Here is a 19,925-nt window from a genome sequence, read left to right as displayed (position 1 = left end):
CAGTTTTGAATAAGCCTACATCTGCTGCAATTAAAAAGAAAAAAGTGGGGTTAGCTGACAGGGATGAAAGAGAGTATTTGGAATGAGCAAAGAGAAATGTTTTTTTTTTCTTTTTTATACAGACACTCTCAGTATGTATGTACCATAAATGGCTATTTCTTATTTTAGGAGATGATGTTGTCACTAATATTTCAGGATAATTTGCCAAATGTTCATACTAAAAAAGTCAAAAAGTAATGGAAATTGATATTTTAAAATATTAAAAAGCCACTACAACAATCTATGAAAAATAACATCTTTTCACTTGGTGCCAAGGACTGATCTGCGAATGTGAATAATAAGGGACAATTTCGACCACATGTTGTAACCCTGCTTTGGTTCCACAGCCTCCATAAGTATTTAATGGGGTTTGGTTTTTCATATGGACACAGTTTTTGTTGGGACGCCACTAGCCTTTCAAAAGTGGATTTTTAAGGATCGTGTTCTCCAAGTTCAAAAATGGTCCATCACATCAAGTAGGAAATTGCATGGATGAGCAAGGAGCTCTTGATTGAACTTGGACATAAAAGATTGTACAATAGGTGGAAGCAGCAACAGGTGGCCCAGGAGGAGTATGGAGTTATCCTTCACAGAAGAAGACTAAGTTGGAGACAGCTTAAAAAACACTGGACATACCTAAGTCCATGGGGCCTGATGGGTGAACACAATGGGTGCTGAGGGAGTTGTCTGACTTCAGTGCAAGGCCATTCTTGATTATCTTTAAATAATCATGGTGACTGGTGTTGAGGAATGTATTCAGTGCAGGTAGCTCGGGATACATCTGCAGTGGGAGCTGCAGGCTGAACTCTGGGTGGGAGTCCAAGGCAAGAGGCCAGGAAGTGCCAATGCTTGGCACAGCAAAGGGCACTGGGACTGGACACTGAGGCACTGCTGGAGTACATGAACCCCAGACTTTCCCACTGTTAGACTATAAGGACATAAAAGCTCAGGGTTTCCTCTGTTTGGGATGCCTCCTCAGAGGGCAGCTCAAGCTGTTATTTTGTTATTTAGTTATTGCACCAGTTTAATTGTTTTAAGAACTGGAACATCAGAGACTCTGCCAGGGGAAACATGGAGTTGAGCCAGTAAGGAAACCTGACCTGACTGTGTGAGTGTGGGGTGTGTGGCTGCAAAAGGGCTTCAGCACCAGCTTAGGTGGTGCAAATGTGGGAGTGGCTCCTGGATGGTCAGACAGGGAAATTTCTCTAACACTGGTACTGGTGATCAAGGACTGGAATAAAGCAAATGTCATACTCAGCTTAAAAAATACTCAATTTTAGCCACATTCAACAATATTAACTGTCAGCATCACTTATAACAAGCAAACAAAATAAATTTTAGATCTTAAATCATTAATAAAGGAAGTCCCAGTTTATTTATTCTCACATGATAACAAAACACTGAAATAAACTGTGTTAAAAGATATATCGAATTAAGGCAGGAATACATTTTTCTCCATAAAATGAATAGGAGTTCAGCTTTTCATTTAAACACCAACCATATGTGTATAGTGATAGTGAATAATGTCAAATACTGCCAGAATCTTCATGGAACATACAAAGGTGCTGCTTCAAAATAGACTGGCAGCCTTTCTGTGAATTTTATTTCTTGCCTTTCTAAAATTGAAGTGTTAATCCGCTTGGGGGTTGTTGAAATTTTTGTTTGTTTGTTTGTTTAATTTATATGGATAATTGCTTTAGCAGCAGTAGCTCTAATCGTAGCAATTAGCAAGGTCACATTTTCCTCTTTAAAAAATATTCCAGTTGAGAGTATAGAAAGACATTATTATAGAATTTAATTTAAAGGTACTGAAGACTTCCTATCATAGTATATTTCATTTATGTTCTCACTGAATAAAGAGAGAGCAGGATAACATTAATTTTTGAGCTTAGCATGCAATTTTGAGGAAAAAACCCCATAACCACGTGAAGGAACCATACGGACCACGAAGTATTCTTTCTAGCCTAGAACAAAAACTTGGTTTCCTGTTTCATATTTGCCTTTATCCTGATGTGCTGCTTAACCAGAGGCAGGTGAGTGACAACAAAAGCTTAAAGTTTAGGCAATTAAATGACCTCCTAACATCTGTGCTATACTTTGCATCCTTCTCATCTTGAGCCCTTACTCTATATTGCTAAAGTAACTGGGTAAGGAAATAGGAAGTGAAAGAAATTTACATTTCCAAAGAGTGTCCTGAAATTTTTCTAGGAATATGTTACCTGCCCAGGCTCTCCCAGTTTTGCAAGCTACACTACACCATCAACTGCTTCATCCTCCGAGGAGGCAGGTAATGACAGCAGAGGTCTGTAGCTCCTCCTCTTGATCCATCCTCCCTCTCCATAATGCAAGCACTAGTAGTGACCTGTAAGACCAATCTGGACGGTGATACTCCACCTCCTCTACCTCAGTGAAATGCCATGGACATCACTTCCACAAGAATGTCACTGGTTAGATGTAGAGCACAATGGTATGGACACTAGCACATTTCTTGCAAATCCCGCTCCAAATATTCCTAATCAATTACAGGAGCATTTTACACTGATTCTAGGCATGCAACCGAAATTAAGTCATGCCAGCTGTATCAGCTAAAGAGGAATATATTTTTAAAGGACAGACAAAGACACGAGGCATCTGGGTGGCCTTTAGAAGAATTGCTATGGTAATCCTCATACCATTCAAAGGCTCAGGATCAGATGTCATTAAAATTTTAACCAGCTGCATATTTAAGGCACTTCTGCTAGGCATACAGGCTATACCTCTCTAGCACTCTAAGTGCAATTTCTTCTTTTCAGCTAGCATATTTAATAGTCTATTATATATCCTGAGGTAGTCCAAAGTTATATGCAGCATTATTTATGAAATCCTGATTTGCAGCTCAGTATCTCTTTCTGGCACATCACATATTAACACAAGATGGCTGCTGACTGCATGTGTTTGGAGAAGAATATTGCCAAAAGACAGAAATATGTAACTGGTTGAGTTTTCTTAATTAGAATATAGAGAGTTTCATTACGTTTCTGTTTTTCTCTTTATGCTCCAGCAAGTGGGACACAAAAAGTGAAATTAATTCAGGATAGTTGTTCATGTAGTTGTGACAGCACTTTGCAGAAGGAAAGAAAGGAAGAAGCTAGGTCTCACTGTTACAAGTAGATAGAAATATTTTCTTTGCAATAAACCAGAAAGCCAGTGGCTTGAGGCCAAATCACTGTCTGGAGAAAAGACAAAAGGAGGAAGGAAAGAAGAAAGGAAAACAAACCACTGGGAAATAGGTAATTGGTATATAGTTGACAGAATTGTTGATCAGGAAAAAGAACAGATAAAATATGTATCTTCAAAGAAAAGCATAAATGAAGAAGATAAGAAAGGTTTGAATATGTATCTGCTGGATAACATCTTTGGATGTTTTATGTTTTGCTCCCCCTTTAGAGAAGGCCTATTGTCATCAAGCTTTCACATGAGAAGGTGTGAATGTAAATTAAATCCTGTGATAAACTAGAACCTAGAAAAACTTCTGCTGAAATTGAGTTTTGGCTGTGAAATGAATACAGGATCAGGATGTGATTCAGTTAGCAGAATTTTTTCTTAACCATCTGTTCCATGTCTTGAATTAATATTAGACTCTTCCCTTGAGTGGTTTTGGAGTCTTAAATATTTCTGCTCCAAGAAAACAGCCAGAATAACTATCAGTTGGGATTGTCCCTGATCAACATGAGTGATGTCCAAAAACCTTTGCTTGGGGTAGAAGCAGCAGAAGCACCCAACAATATGTCTCTTCTCCAAGGACAGTGCAGATTAGATCGTGCAGATGCCAGGCCTGTAAAGAGAAGAACAACAGGTTATTATTGCCTTCTGATACCACATCAAACATAGAAAAGGAACAGGGGAGCAGGGGGAGGGTAGAGAAACACATTCATTTTAATAGCTTTTTCTAGTAAAGAGGTTGTTATTATTGTTACAGAAGAAGTTGAGCTAGATGAGAAAATACAATTTATTATTTGCAACTTTTTATTTTACTCTTTTCAAAGAGAGTAATTGTTGGGGTCCCTCCCCTGCCATGTAGCCCTGGGAGAGGGGCCCTGAGGGCACAGACACGGGGTTTCCCTGCCCCTGCTCAGCCTCGTTCCCATTGGTTGGTTTGTGTTCCCTGCGCGGGCAGAAGGACCCTCGGGTCCCGTGACTGCGACAGTTCCTCGGCAGAGCCCCGGCCATGCGGCTGGAGAAATAAACATCTCTGAAACATCTAGCAAGAATCTGTCTGTCCATATATATTTCCTTTCCACGGGACGCCTGGTTTGGTATATGTGTGTTGCAGTATCCCCACTGCAACATAATGGTAGAGAATTGAGAGCAGAACGATCCCCGATCCCTAAGCGACTGATTTGTGTGAGTAAACCCTGGAAACTTTGGATTCCTCTTCTTGGTTTTGCTTTGCTATTCCATATCTAAACTATGGAGGAACGGTGGGAAGACTCTTGGCTCTCAGAGCCGCATATGGACATTTATCTTAAACTTAAAATGATTCTTGAACAACGATTTGTAAATTTTAGCTTGATTCAAGCTCAAAAAGAACTGAAACACTTCCTGGCATGGTTGTTTAAGAACTTTTTCTATGTTTCTTGGGATTTAATTCTTACCAAGGGCTTTTGGAAAACCGTTTGGACACAGTTAATATTGGAGTCAATATATATGCCGATGGAAGAATATTTTCGTGAATATTATTTAGTTACCGAGACTGTTGAGCAATGTCAGCTGTGTCCTGGCGAAGGGAAGCCTGGCGCAGGGACCATGCAGCCCAGGCCACGTGCACTGAGTGCTCTGCGAGCAGCAGCGAGGCAGTTCCCGCGCGCGGGCGGAGCCACGCGAGCCGCAGTGTCGGTGGCGGAGCGAGGCGCGGCGGGTCCGGTGCCCGCCCGGCCCTGCGCAGCGCGTGGTGGAGCGAGCCCCGTGAACGCCCGACCGAGAGGGGCGGCGGCTGGCGGCGATGGCGGTGGAGCGGAGCCGCGCCCAGCTGGAGCAGGGCATGGGCAGGTCGTTGCTCGGGGGCCCGGCCGAGATGTGGGTACAGCGTCTGGCAGCGGCAGCGAAGCTGCGACCAGAGGAGGCGACACACGGAGAACTGAGCGGCGCGGCCCGGCCCGGCCCGCGCAGCCCCGAACACGACCCCGGGAAGAGCGCGCAGGCACCAGCAGCTCCGACAATTCCAACACGGGAGCGACCGAAAGAGAGAGCAAAGACGCAGCGAGACAGAAAACAGCAGCCACTCAGAAAAAGGAAAAGATCATAGTAACTAAGACCTTAGGGATAGTAAAATGGTATAATGTTAAGCAAAATTATGGTTTTATAACAAGGTGTGACAACCAGCAAGACATATTCGTGCATAGAACTGCTATTAAAAAGAATAACCCTGAAAAATGCATCCCAAGCTTGGGAGATGGAGAGGTGGTGGAATTCAAAATTATACGAGGTAGAAAAGGGTTACAAGCATCGCAGGTCACTGGGCCTGATGGTGTTCCTGTAAAAGGCAGTATATATGCTAAAAATCGTAGTCATGTTAGACAATATCTCCATTGTAAGCCCCCCCTACAGTCTCCCTTTCCTAATCCCACCTTTCCCTTTTACCCTATGTCCTATTACCCCCAGTGTATTCCCAATCCGTTTTTTCACCCATGGTTTCCCTCACAAAACCATGATTTTGCCAATTGTTTCCCCAAAAATCCCTTTCCAATGCCGAGTGGGGGATGAAAAGGGGGAGGGAAGAAGTTAAACCCTCTCCTGCCTCAGTTTCCCCACAAAGCATGCTCAGAGTTCTGTCTCCCTTCTGTCAGCCCTAAGATGTTCCACAGAATCTGATTGGACATTTAAAGACTCAGGAGGGTGGCTTGTTTTGTCTTGAAACTGTTCTTGTTACGTTTATCCAGTTGTTTTCATTCTCCTTTTATTAAAATAAAACAGGTGAGGTGTTGGGGTCCCTCCCCTGCCGTGTAGCCCTGGGAGAGGGGCCCTGAGGGCACAGGCACGGGGTTTCCCTGCCCCTGCTCAGCCTCGTTCCCATTGGTTGGTTTGTGTTCCCTGCGCGGGCAGAAGGACCCTTGGTCCCGTGACTGGAACAGTTCCTCGGCAGAGCTCCGGCCATGCAGCTGGAGAAATAAACATCTCTGAAACATCTAGCAAGAATCTGTCTGTCCATATATATTTCCTTTCCACGGGACTCCTGGTTTGATATATGCGTGTTGCAGTATCCCCACTGCAACAAGTAATATTAATGAGGATAACTTGGTTCAGAGTCTCCTTCTCTGGAGACAGTCAAAACCCACCTGGCCAGAATCCTGTGCACTCTGCTCTAGGTGAACCTGCTTTATCAGGGGGTTTGGATTAGATGACTTCCAGAGGATCGTCCCAGTACCAATTATCCTGTGATTCTGTGAATCCAGCTGCACTAAAATATCTAGCAGTTGAGTTCAGTTTCCTTTAAATATCATTATGGTAATTAAAGATTAAAGGGCAAGATACCTAATACATATGTGCTATCAAAATACTATGTCTTGATTCCAGTCAGGACCGGGTTAATTTTTGCAGTAATTAGGAGGGGGCATATCTAGGACCCAGAGGTTCTTATATGCCACCTCGCCTCACTGCTGGGGGCTAGAGGAAAGGAGTCTCTTCTGGAGAGAGGAGGGTCCTGATGGTTCACTAAACATGGTGGAGGGAACATTTGGGTGATGCTGGTTCTGAGAAATCACATGTGATTGTTCCCCTCTCTTGTGCTTTTGTTATTAATATTGTTGCTGTTACTGTTTGCTTTCTTATCTCATTGTTGTCTCCAGCAAATTGTTCTTTTCTCAACCCATGATTTTCACCTGTGGTGCCTCTCCAGCCACCTTCAGGAGTAGAAGGGATGGGGAGGAGAAGGAGGAGGGAGGGGAGCAAGCGAGGGACACACAGTTTGGAGAGTCTCAGTGGGAGCACTAAACTAGGGAGTACCTTTTATAAACCACGAGATATTAGAACAAGTTCAGATTTTCATTAACAATTCCGTGTCATACATTTAACTTGTAAAAGATCAGTCATTCACTTCTGTGCATAACATCCCTTAGAGAGCTCCTCCTTGCTGTGACCTTCCCATTACACTCCAAGATGTCTCAGTCATTAGTTAAGGCCTGGCCACTGCATCCTTAATGGAAACCATAGAAGCATAGCCTAGACTATACCTCAGTTATGAATTTCAGTGTACTGAAACTCAGGGCCAACTTCAGGAATAATGTAGAGGTCAACATCCTTTACCCTCTGTGGCAGTAACCATGGGTTGTCCCGTCATTAGAGAAGAGATATTGTATTAGTGAAGCCCACATGGTGACATTTTACTCACTCATGGGAGTTTCAGTCTGCCCTAAATTTTGTAAAGTTTCCTGGAGCTCTGAAAATGATGCGAAGATAGACAACTATGCCAGAGTTTCTGTATTTCTTCTGAAGGTTTTTCAGCATATCATGGCACTTTATGAAATGTTAGGTGAATGAATACTGTCAATACCTAGCATCTTGTCCTTTTACACTTAATGAGCAACAGTAGCATCTTTCCTCTTCACTTTATTTAACAGTGAGTTTGCCTCTGTAGCTCATTCCTTTTATATTTAATTTTCTGAATTGTTTCCCTGAGTAATCCTTGCCTAACAGAAAGCATTAGGAAGTATCCATGGCTTAAAGGTCAGGCCTGTGAATGTTCACAGGATGCTGACTTCAGCCGGATTTTAGCTCTTTTGCAACCCAGGAGCAACTTTAAGCTGCTAATGTCCACAAAATGACACTATAGTGGTAATGAGAATATGCTGGACTTAGGTACTGAACTGGTGTGAAACCACCAATAGTTGTGGCTGATTCATCTTATTTCCATTTGTCTGTATTGTACATAGTGGATTTTGCTTCTGACACTTCTTAAAAGGTGCAATTGACATTTTAACTAAGGACAATTAGGAAAGTTTGGGATTCTTTGCATATCTTTCAGTTGGTCTAAGCTTTAATATTAGACTGATTTACCTTACCTTTCCTGTAGCCCTACAGGAGAGAACTATACAATCAAAGAGTTCCTAGACACCTAGGCCAAAATTTCGTTACAATATGAATCTCTTCCTGTAATTTTTCTTCTCTCTCTTCCTTATGATTACACATTAAATGAAACCAAGACTGTGGAAATAACTAATTTACCTACAAATCCTATGACAGATCTCTGGAAAGAGCAGGTACAAAACAACTTAAAATTTATTCATCTTAGCTTGCTAAACCAATTTTAACAGATTTTGAGAGCTTGTGAATATAATATCGTCAATCAAAGCATCATGAGAATATCATATTATCAGCGATACTTACAAACAACCTTTTACATGCACCCAGAAAAGTATGTGACTGAATTTGCTGAGATGCTGTATTAAAAAGTATGGAATACTTCTCTTCCAGTATTTGCTGCTCATCCTCATGGGACTGTTTGTTTTGAATAACTGGTAACACCACTGGAACTGGAAACACCACTTTGCAGAAGTCTGGCAGATCTGAATTATAACTATTCTGTCACACTTCTCGCACTAGGGAGATAAAACTAAAGGATATTACAGAATTCTTACCATCTTACTTTGACATGTAGTCAGTGAATTTCATAAGCTTGTCTTCATAAACCAGTAGTTTATTCAGTTCCTTTGCCATTTAACTGAATTATTTAAACTGAGAAAGAAAAATGCTTTAAAGCATGACAAATTACAATTTAAAAAAAGTCACATGAAAAGTCACATAATCTTCTGCATGATTCAAAGGAAGTACAGCATCTGAACTAAGCCATTTGTCAACAATTTAGCCTAAATATTTCATTATGAAGATTCTCCTGGAATTCTGAATAAATGTTACTCTTCCTCCCCACATTCACAGTGGTCATTTCAGACCTATTGAACTGTAGAAGATCTGATATTCACCTGTCTACTTGCTCCAGCAGCAAGTGCTGACGGTGATGAAGTGCTTTATGGCAGTGAAATCTAAGGACTGTGCAGCTTTATCTCACTGAACATTGATCATGATTTAGGGTATTGTAAGAGAATAATAAAAATTTCAGAGTTTTCTTAACAAATTGACAGGGCTAAAAAACATGCATATGGTATTTTGGATTAAAAGGTCTTCATGTATTGCAGAGCAGGGAACTATGATTATTGAAAGCTCTAGAAAGTACTTCTGATATACAGAATTAGGCCTCTCAGAAAACTGTATTATTATTTTTCTCCTGTCCTCTTCACTTAAAAAGTGACAAGTGGTGATTAATTCTTTAAAGAAAAGTATTGATAGGCTGTATTCAAAGGGCCTGGCATTTGCCAGTATGCTAACAGATTCCCCACTAGAAAAAATGTCTTTAAAAGTAGATATTTCTGTTGTTGTTGCAATATTCAAATGACTATTCTTCTAGCACAAATAGTTAGGATGAAAGGGTGACTTCTCACTCTTTCAAAAAAAAGGATTGAAGAGTGTAGGGTATGCCCAGCCACTGCCCTGGAGGGATGTCTGCTGAGATAAGGAGATGGAGCAATCTCCCAGCAGGACTCCCTGGGAAGGCAGCTACTCTTCAGTTATGGGAGAAGAAGATCGACCCAGAATCCTCTGGGAGACCCTATGCAGATCCTTTGTAACCCATTGGCCTTTACCCTCTGACACCCACCCCCTGTATCCCTATAAAGCTAGCCCTCTGCCCCTGTGAGAGGAGAGCTCTCGTCCCCAGCTTCCCCTTTGCCAGAGTACAGACCAACAATAAAGCTGCCTTGTGTGGAACCAGCTACCTGAGCATCTCTCTCTGGTCTGGCCTGGAGGCTTCCCTGCAGAGCTGAGCTGGAATCACGAGCTGACAATCACTAAAGAGCTGACAGCTTCTGCACGGGCCCTCCTAGCCAGCAGCTGAGGGAAGACACTGGGCCTCGGGAAGGCGATTCCTTTTGGGACCATCTCTCCGGACCGGTCACCTCTTCCTTGGTCAGAGCTACTGACCCATCACCAGCTGCCATAGAAGAGAATAAGCAGTTGCCCAGAAATAATTTTTTTTACTTACTGTGTAGTTAAAATAGAGATGTTTTTCCTTCAATGATTTTAAAGAATCAATTTGATCTTTCACAAACTCAAAGTTTTTAAAGCTTGACAAATGTTATTTATAAAGCAATACACAATTTAATCAAAGGAAGTTATGCAATCTTTGAGGAGTGAAATTAACTGGAAATTACAATAAACTTCTCTTTTTTTATAATATTCTTCTTTGGGATTATGATGGTGTTTCCTAACTGTAAAGACAGAGTCAATAGCCAAGGCATAGCTTCTACATACAAGCTTATACTGGATAGAGAACTCAAACAATCAAAAGATACAGTTCTAAAATCATTGTCATCACAATATTGTCATAATTTTATGCAGTACATCTTTTATCTGGGCTTTTATTTGCTGTATTTCATTACTATTTATCTCCAAAACTTAACTTTAAAATAGTTTATGTAAGATATAGTATGTTCTAGTATTTACAAATGAGTTTGGCTCTTTAATCAGTAGCCCATGATAACTACAAAGGAAAAACAGAGGAAGCATTGCTTCAGGTCAAGTTTTCCTGTAAACTGAGAGCACATGTTGGCAAACACTTTCTTCTTTTCTCCCATTTTCATTCAACCATTTTGTTTATAGCACAAGAAAATCTGCATGCAAGGAAAACCAATCTGTGTCACATCTTAAAGAAAAATAAATCAGTAATCAGGCAATGCATTTCTGGGCAAATATAACAAGCCAGCAGTGGCAGTGAAAGGCAGGAGAGCATAAGACAAATGGCTCAGAAATGTGCTGCTGCAGAGCCTCAGGAAAGTGAGCTTATACATACGAAGTGCAGCAGTCAGACTTGCCTATGAGCTCAGGAGATCTTGTAGATGTAATTATGAGGTCATCAGCAGCCAATGCAAAAGCTTCATGCCTATCACACACCTCAAGTCTATCATTTACTTTACTGTTTCCCTACACAGAAAGTAATTTTCAACTAAGCAATGTAAAGGAGTGAGACAAAGGACAGCAAAGACCATCTCCACAAAAGAATGTCAAAGGGTTTTGTCATGAGAGGAAGCACATATTAGTGCCACCTTGGTGCTGGGACCCCAACTACTTCTGGTGCTGAGAAACCCAAATCTGGAGTATCCCATACTTCATCTGTAGATGGTGAGAGTTTGTGTATGAAAATCTGCCATGAAAATTTACTCTTAAACTTCAATTGTCATAAACACAGGTTTTCACTGGTAGGCCCAGAGCAATTTAAGTTAAGCATTCTCCTTTGTAATTCTACACGTTCAGGGAAATCAGGATCTGTTATTTGCCAAACAATAATTTTAGTATCATCCTACTTGAAACACTGTGTAGCAGTTATTTTATAGCATAAGTATATAGACCTTATGGCTGGCACTTGTTTCCATTTGATATAATTGATGTGAAGTATGGGGAGGATCACATACTTTTTTCTCAATGCAAAAGAATGAACATGCATTTCTCCTGAGTCATCTGAATTCACTGAGAGAGAAATGGGTGTTCATCTGTGATTTTTACAGTCATGTTCAATTTTCCTTGAATCTGCAATAGAAATGCAAGGAGTTTCAAACAGTACAAACACATTTGGGAAGTTGCATCCTTTCATTAGTCACTTTTTTATCAGTCTATTGGTGAATATTAGTGATGAAAGTAATTTAGGATCTTCTCAGCTGGTGATATAGGTTGTGGTTACAGGATGTTCTGATTGCAGATGATTTTTGTAATGAATTATCTTAATTTTCTGGTGGTGGTTCTAAATAATTTCTTTCAGTCTGTGTGAACTATGCCAATTTTCATATACCTGATTTCAGAGAAAATAAGGTAATTAAATATAGCATCACATCATGGTGCCATAATTCCTGCCCAGAAATTTTAAGTCTTTCAGGGTAAATTTGGTTCTTTGGGAGATTTTCTGACCAATTTCCCAACCAAAGAGCCTTGATAAAAATCTGACTTTAAGGGCACTTCATATAAACTAGTAATCATTTTGAGGTCACCCCTTCACTAATTTTTATACCTAATCCTTGTAAGTAATTTGACCTGGAGCATGGTTTGTAAGGGCTGGGTTTTTTGGTCTTTTGGTGGTTGGGTTTTGGTGGGTTTTTTTGGTTTGGTATAGTTTGGTTTGGTTTGGTTTTTTATTTGGGGGAGTGTGTGTGTGTGTGCTTGTTTTATTTTGGGGTTTTTTTCATTGGTTTTGTTTGGTTTTTGTTTTGGCTTTGGTTTTGTTTTGGGGTTTTTTTTGTTGTTTTTTGGGGGTTTTTTTTGATTTTTGTTTTGTTTATGTCAGTGGAATTGCAAATAAATATAGCAAATATAACAAATGTATTGTGCTGATTTATCTAATTTTCAAGTCTGTTTATTTTTCCCCAGAATTACTTAAGGTGGGGTTTCAAGTGTTAAAAGAATGAGTTTGAATTTTGACTCATCTAGATATATGACTGTCATAAAAATTAATACAGTGTTGTTCAGAAATGTGACCTCCACTTAATTCACTAAGAACGTACTGCATGTAGGCCAGACCATAAGTATTTTTTGTTGTGTTTTATCTCCAGGAAATCTAGCATTCTGGCAGTGCAATATAGTGAAAAGTGAGAGAGCTGAGCCATGAATGTTACTCCAATCACAAAAAAAAGAGTCCTGATGAGTGGTTAAACCTCTTCAAGCTATTGTTCTTAAAATGGAGATGGACTGTAGATCCTAGCAACATGGGCAACTCTGGAAGCACATGTTTCTGTCATCCTTTGCACTCCCCACTTTGAGCTATATATTTTTATCCTTTGTGTGGAAGTGCTGCATTTTTGCCAGACCCTCTTGTATGTGTTGACTGTCAAATGCATTGCTCCATGACAAAACATTTGCTCAGGCTTCTTAACAGCATTCCTGTCAAAGTAGAAGAGAGCAGGGATACATCAATCTGGTTTTCAAATGAATGCTCTTGACACATGTTCTTGTGTTCTTATTAAGTAGGAAATTGCATCCTGAAAGGCTCTAATATAACTACATTTAGATTTCTAAAGTGGGAAAAAAGGTAACTTTTAATTTGTCAGACTGTAAGGAATTGTCAGGACTTCCTGAATTTCAACAAGACAATTCTGCCCCTATTTTTTCCACAGTTCCCATTACAAGGACTCCTGAACCCTCTTGTCATGCAGGTCAATCAAGGTGCCATACTGGAAATGCTACATGCCTGCTTCAGTATGGAAATTTCTGTTCACTTTGTAAGCAAAATATGTTACAGCATTACCACCTAGTACCAGCACAAATTAGTTCAGAATTAGCTGCAAAGGGTCTCAGAAAAAGTATGCTGAAGGTTTCCCCTGCTCCCTTGCCCTTCCAAGGGCCTGTCTTGCAAGTATACCAAATGCTATCAGGCACTGCCAGCCAGCTGGCACGGCGATGCTGTGACTACTTTTCTTTTCAGAACTCACTTCTTGTACATACAGAGGCTGTCATATTGAAAGGGAATATGCAAAGAATAAAAACATCAGTATTAACTACTATAGCAACTCTGAAAATTCTGATGTTAAAATTAAACACTTTTGTTTACATTTGCTCTTTTCTCCAGATGGAAAAAAACCCAACATCACTTGTTACATCTTACTTATAGAGAAAATACTCAAACTTATGTACATTTTTTTCCACAGAAAATCTTCAAATCCAAGTAGGAATCCCAAGCAAACTGACTGTCATCTGTGAAAGATTGTAAATATGAAGTGAGAACACTGCACAGATAAGTTTTGTAGGTAGAACTGAGCAATGTGGTTTGGAAAGTAGACAGAAATTGCCTTCAGCTTCTGCTTGTCTGTTATTAAGGCTTTATTTCCAAAATAGCAACTAGCAATGATCTATGTGGAGAAGTAAAAGTTTGTAAAATGTCTCCCATTGAATCAATCAAAGGAATTTCACGGGTGCACTTAAGAGGCACAGAACATGTTCCTTGATGGCTTAGAAATGAAAAGTAGATTTTAAAACAGATTTATCTGGAGAAAGGGGGAATAAAAATTTATAATAAAATCAAAGAACATGCACTGAGATTCTCACCTTGTTATCAAGACCAGCTGAATCTAGCACGGTTTCAGCTAAAACCCTGAGTTATTCTATTATGTAAGAGAGAATTTAAAAATAAAATTTGAGAACCTTACAGATTTTCATTTCTACACTCTTTTGGATAGCCTTTCCTACTGCTTTAAATTAATGTGAAAATGAAGTCTATAAAGCGTCAAGTCATGCAGGATAGGCCAGAGGACACCAGTGCTGCTGCCAGCGTAGTAGAAAGGGCAGCCCTGCAGTGTTCACTTGTTCTCACACACGTGACCAGCCTGAGCTGGTCACCACAAGGAACCCTCTAAGACTGCCCCATGGTTCCCTCCAGTCACTGGTAGGTGAGGGTGGAAGGAGAATTACTGCATGCATAAATCTTGTTTGTACTGAGTTCTGGGAGAGGGCTTGATGTCTTCGAAGGGCCTAGAGATGCAGCAAAGCCCCAGGGTATAAGCTGTATGAGAATCAAATGCAAAATAAATATTGAAGACTACTGACTTCAATAGAAATTAGCTCTGCTTCACCTGGTCTAGATACCTGATTCAAGTCTCAAAACTCTAGGTTTAGCTTTGAGACATAATCCTCGCATAATCGAATGTCTCTCTAATAGGGTCGAAGTATACACACCTCTCAAGAGAGACAGAGAAAATAAATGAGTTACAAGAAAAGAGTTTTCTCATTTTTATGTAGTCAGGTACAGCTAAATTCAGTGCTAAAATGGTGAGAGAATTTATGCCTTTGCTCTGTTGAAAGTAACAGCAATCAGAAGCAACTACATTTTTACTGGCTTCAGAAGCCACTGCAAGAGCAGTGAGAAAGCTGGGGGAAGCTACTGGTTCATGTGATGAAAGATGAACATTGTATCCATCACTTTTCATAGTGGAAACCCATCAGAGTTTGTGATTGCTTACAGTCTCAGAACTACAACACAACAATGAAATGCTATGCTGCATTATAGGTGCTGTCTCTTCACAGTGCATGGAAAATATGTGGGAGGTAAGACAAAGTTGGGAATTTCAACAGAGCAGGGAGCTGTGCTCAGTAGGCTTCACCTTCCCTTTCTCACTTTGTCACAGCTGTCAGCTCATCTCAAATTATGGAAATGCTTTCAATATGCCTTTCTGCATTAGCCTGTCATTAGTTTTACACTTGGTTCTTTTGTGAATGGCTCTTAATTACTGCAATTTTATTCTGTGGTCTTTGATAAACATACACAGACTCCCTTTTCCACGCTTTAGTCCTATTGAATTGAAGGCAATGACTCCAGCAGCTGCAAATGAAGTTAATACAGGACAAAAATAACCCACCTAACAGATGACTACCCATCCTGGATCCCACTTTTGTTAAATTACTTTAGGAGATATGGCTTTGATATGAATCAAAGAAAGGTAAATGTCCAGCAGAGAATCACAGAATATGCTGAGTTGGAAGGGACCCACAAGGATTATCGAGTCAAACTCTTAGCCTTGTGTAGGACACACCAAGAACCAGAATGTGTGGAGAGAAAGGAGAATGAAATAAGACTTCATTGCATTTTATTTGGGCTGAGTTGTGGCTTCAGTCCAGTTTCCTGGACAGTTTTCTGCTGCCTGAGTAGGTATCAGAAGCCTGTGCCTGCTTGCCAGCATGAGTGGCCTGCAGGAATAGCTGTAGATGTGTAACACTTGCAGAGATGGACAACGGGTGATAAACTTTGCTAACTCCCAATGGACAAAATCAAAACACTGAACAGAGTTACAAACACAAATACTGTTCTGAGGATAACTTCCAGTTGACAGCTTCAGAACAAGTAAGTGCAAAGGAAGAGTAACCCTAACTAAAGGCGATCCCCATAGGACAACTCCATTTCCAGGTTTTTGTTTGTTTGGGGTTTTTTGTTTGTGGTTTTTGTTGTTGTTGTTGTGTGTTGTTTTGGGTTTTTTTTAACTGATCCATGAAGATAAATTCCCTCTGCTAGTGCTGTTTCTCTCCCTTCTATTTCAGGCAGAAGTCATGAAAGTCAAAAGAGTGCAAAGATTTTTTATGACCAAATTAATTACACTCTTAAGCCTGTCAGAGAGACACTTAAAGTGTGAGATCTACACAGTGGTAGTAGTGGTACACTCTGTAAGTATACAGAGAGAACAGTTTTCTGGAATATATATGTATTTTGCTTCTGCATTCTCACCTATAAACTTCTAAACCTAGAACCGTTCAATTGCACTGCAAATTGCAAGGGGACTGAGCTGTAGAACTCATTGATCTCAATGTGAATTGCATGGCAGGGAAGGATATATTCCTCTACAAATGTATATATACTCATCCAGTCATTTCCTGTCTTTTAGTATTTCTACTTACTGAAGTATTTTATGTAAATTGAAATGATTGGAAGTTTCTGGAACAGAAATTTTGCTAATGTTCATATTCCTATGATTAATGTTTCCATAATTTGCTAGAGATTTGATGAAATCATACTACAGATAAAAGCATTATCTCCACAAACCTGGCCTTCTGAGATCCTAAATTAGTATTTAATTCTATTAAAGGATGAAACACAAATAAAATATAAGAAAAAATCACACTAGGCTTTTTTGTTAGTAGGGTCTATTGAAGCCCACAAATAGACTTGGCAGCCTATTGTACATGGTGTAAACACAGGCCAAGAAGTAGAATGGATCGCAGAGACCTACCACCCATGTGCCAACTAAGAGAAAGAAATAAAAGGAAGATGAATTGGACAGCAATGGCAAGCAGAATGCACTCAGACAACCGTATAAGATGCTTGTTTAAAAATGTAACAATAGAGTTTGGCAGTGGTATCTTTTGTTGATGATGAAAGAGGTGTGATGCGTATGGGGGTGAGCTCAGCTCCAGAAGAGCAGAGAAGCAGTATTCACAGTAGGAAATACAGAAGGTGGGTGGCCAGCATGGTGCTGAGCTCCTAATTTTTGTTTACTGAAAGTACATAATTAAAAAAAAAGCTCAAGATCTGTTTTGGATTTGCCTAGGTTTCTGTACTGGAGATGTTCTGGAGCCTCACCCTTTTCCAGCGCAGTCTGAATCAGTCCATGACAGATGGTGGGACTGTGCTTCCACCCCTGGGGCAGTCGGTTCCAGGTGTACTGCACGCCCCTCCAGGTGAAGGCAAACTGAGGCCTGAAGTCTGCTGCCAGAGGAATGGAGAAAAATGCATTAGCAATGTCAATAGTGGCGTACCACTTCGCTGCTTTGGACTCCAGCTCATACTGGAGCTCCAACATGTCCAGCACAGCAGCGCTTAGCAATGGAGTTACTTCATTCAAGCCACGATAGTCCACAGTCAATCTCCATTCCCCGTCAGACTTGCACACAGGCCAGATGGGGCTGTTGAAGGGTGAGTGGGCCTTGCTGACCACCCCTTGGCTCTCCAGCTCATGAATCATCATGTGGATGGGAATCACAGCATCTCTATTGGTTCGGTACTGCCGGCAGTGCGCTGTCGAGGTGGCACTTGGCACTCGCTGCTCTTCTACCTTCAGGAGCCCGACTGCAGAAGGATTCTCGGTCAGTCCAGGCAGGGTGATCAATTGCCTAATGCCCTCTGCCTCCACAGCAGCTATTCCAAAAGCCCACCTGAGTCCCTTCGGGTCTTTGAAATACCCACTCTGGGGGAAATCTATGCCCAGAATACACAGGGCCTCTGGGCCAGTCACAATAGGAAGTTTCTTCCACTCTTGTCCAGTTAGGCTCACATCAGCTTCAAGCAGTGTCAACTGCTGCAATCCCCCTGTTGTAGATGCTGAAAAGGCTGGCAGAGAAATTTTCCTGTATTTTGCAGCTGCTTGTGAGAGTCTCCTTTCTCACGCAAGCTAGCTGTAAACAGTGTGGAGGGTTTTGTAAACCAAGACTTTATCTTACAGGTGCAAACTTGTTATGCAGTCTTGTTTTCCACACTGAAGATAATGCTTTGAAATAGGCGTCGTAGCATTCAGCCAATCACTCTGGGAGGTGTATGGTCAAGCACCCAATAATGTCATTTCTCTGTTGTGAACCAAGTTATATAAACAAGGTGATAATTAATTAAATAACCCCATTTCTCCTGGACTTCTGTGTCGTTCTTCACGCTGTCCCTGTGGATGACACCCTGTCACTCCAGAAATAGAAACCGGTTCTGCCCCCACGTGTCTCAATGGAATCAAGGTGCACTGCACACCCGTGTCAACCAAGGCTTCATATTTCTGTGCTTCTGATGTGCCAGGCCATCGGACTCACACCATCCAAAAGACACGATTTTCCCTTGCGTCCCCCTCTCCCGCTAGAGGCAGGGACCCTCTAGTCCTGGTCATCATTCGAAACTCTAGCTACTTCCCTTCTGGTGGAACTCCCTCTCTCGGCATTACCATCCTTCAATTCACGCACCCGTGCTGCCAGGACAGAAGTTGGTTTTCCATCCCACCTCCTCATGTCTTCTCCACTGTCACACAGGAGGAACCACAGTTCAGCTCTTGGGGTGTACCCTCTCTCCCTAGCTGTGGGACATCTGCTTCTGGTAACAGACATCTTCTCTGGTCTGCACTGATGCGATTTGGAGAAGGCTCTCTTTCAGCTCCTTCCTGAGTTTCTGGTGAGTCTTGTCTATCCTATCTTCCATCTTCTGTATGGTCTCTTTTCCACAGCTGCGATTCTTGCTTGTGTTGGGCTGCGCACAGTGTCTGCATACGCCCGGAGCCTCCTCACCATAGGACTCACTGTCTCATCCCCATCATTGCATGTCATCATTGCTAAAGCAGGGGCGTATTCTGGTGGTGTGTGTTGTGCAAGTTTCAGTCACATCACTGGTGTACGTTTTACATTTTACCATGTCAGGGCTCCTAATTGCTTGGTCATCTGAGAATATGATCTCTACCACTGCCAGTTCTCTCAGGCATTGAATCCCTTGTTCCATGGTTTTCCAGGGGTTCAGCTGCAGCTGGAGATCTTCCTGGCAGAGGTATCTTTCCTTCACTCTTCTTCAGAGGCGTGTCCAGGGACTGAGAGCTTCAGGTCCCCTCGTCATCCCTTGGTCAATACTTAGATCACGTGACAGGGATCCCAAATGCCTCGCTTCAGTGCCATCCAGAATGGTACCGTCGCCTGCAGCGTCCCAGATTCGGACCATCCAACTTAATATAGTTTCATCAGGCCGTTGAGTGTAATCTTTCCTCAGGGTATGAAGGCTTTCTATGGACAGGGACTTGGTAATGATTTCAGGTTCCACTTCCTCTGCTGGCTGTGAAGGTCCTGGCTGCCCATCATCATCCACTGGGTGAATGGATTTGGCTTTGTGTGTCTTTCCCTGGACAGGGGCAATTGTTATTGGTTTAGGCTCCCCATCTGCTTTAGCTGCAGCTGGAGTGATTGGGGTGTGTTCTGGCTTATTCTCCTGCCCCTCTGGCTGTATCTTCTGCCCTAGAGTATCCAGCAGCGTGCGGTGTTAGCCAGGACCCAGCACATGGCAATGAGCTTTCTCTTTTCATCAGCGTTATTGTTGCAGTTTTCCTTCAGATACTTCCCCACCTCAGCTGTGTTCTGAATTTGTTCAGGAGGGAAGTTCCAGGCTACTGGGTTAGAAAACTGCTTCAGGGTCTAGCCTATGTCCTCCCATAGCCCACACCACTCAGGATTTTCTACAACTGGGGCAGGTGTTTGGAAAACCCCTCTGGAAATCTCAGCCATTATTTTAGACAAGCTGGAGACCACATAGAGAAACCCTGCTGGATAAAATAATAAGGTGGTATCTTTCACATCCTGGGGAAACCGGATACTTTCAAATGGTG

At 41.6% G+C, this 19,925-nt stretch overlaps 1 long non-coding RNA gene across 1 annotated transcript; it reads right to left on the bottom strand.

Moving 5' to 3' along the window:
* Positions 1–1,395: 1,395 nt before the first annotated feature.
* On the bottom strand, positions 1,396–17,261 carry LOC120411500. The gene is made up of 2 exons (XR_005603830.1): positions 17,171–17,261; positions 1,396–3,853 (listed from the first exon to the last, which is right to left on the bottom strand). It is a non-coding gene; the product is annotated as an uncharacterized LOC120411500 (long non-coding RNA).
* Positions 17,262–19,925: the final 2,664 nt, after the last annotated feature.

Source organism: Corvus cornix, chromosome Z, assembly GCF_000738735.6.
Source record: "Corvus cornix cornix isolate S_Up_H32 chromosome Z, ASM73873v5, whole genome shotgun sequence".
Classification (NCBI taxonomy): Eukaryota; Metazoa; Chordata; class Aves; order Passeriformes; family Corvidae; genus Corvus; species Corvus cornix.
Note: the sequence above shows the minus strand (reverse complement) of the source record. Positions and strands in the feature narration are given on the sequence as shown.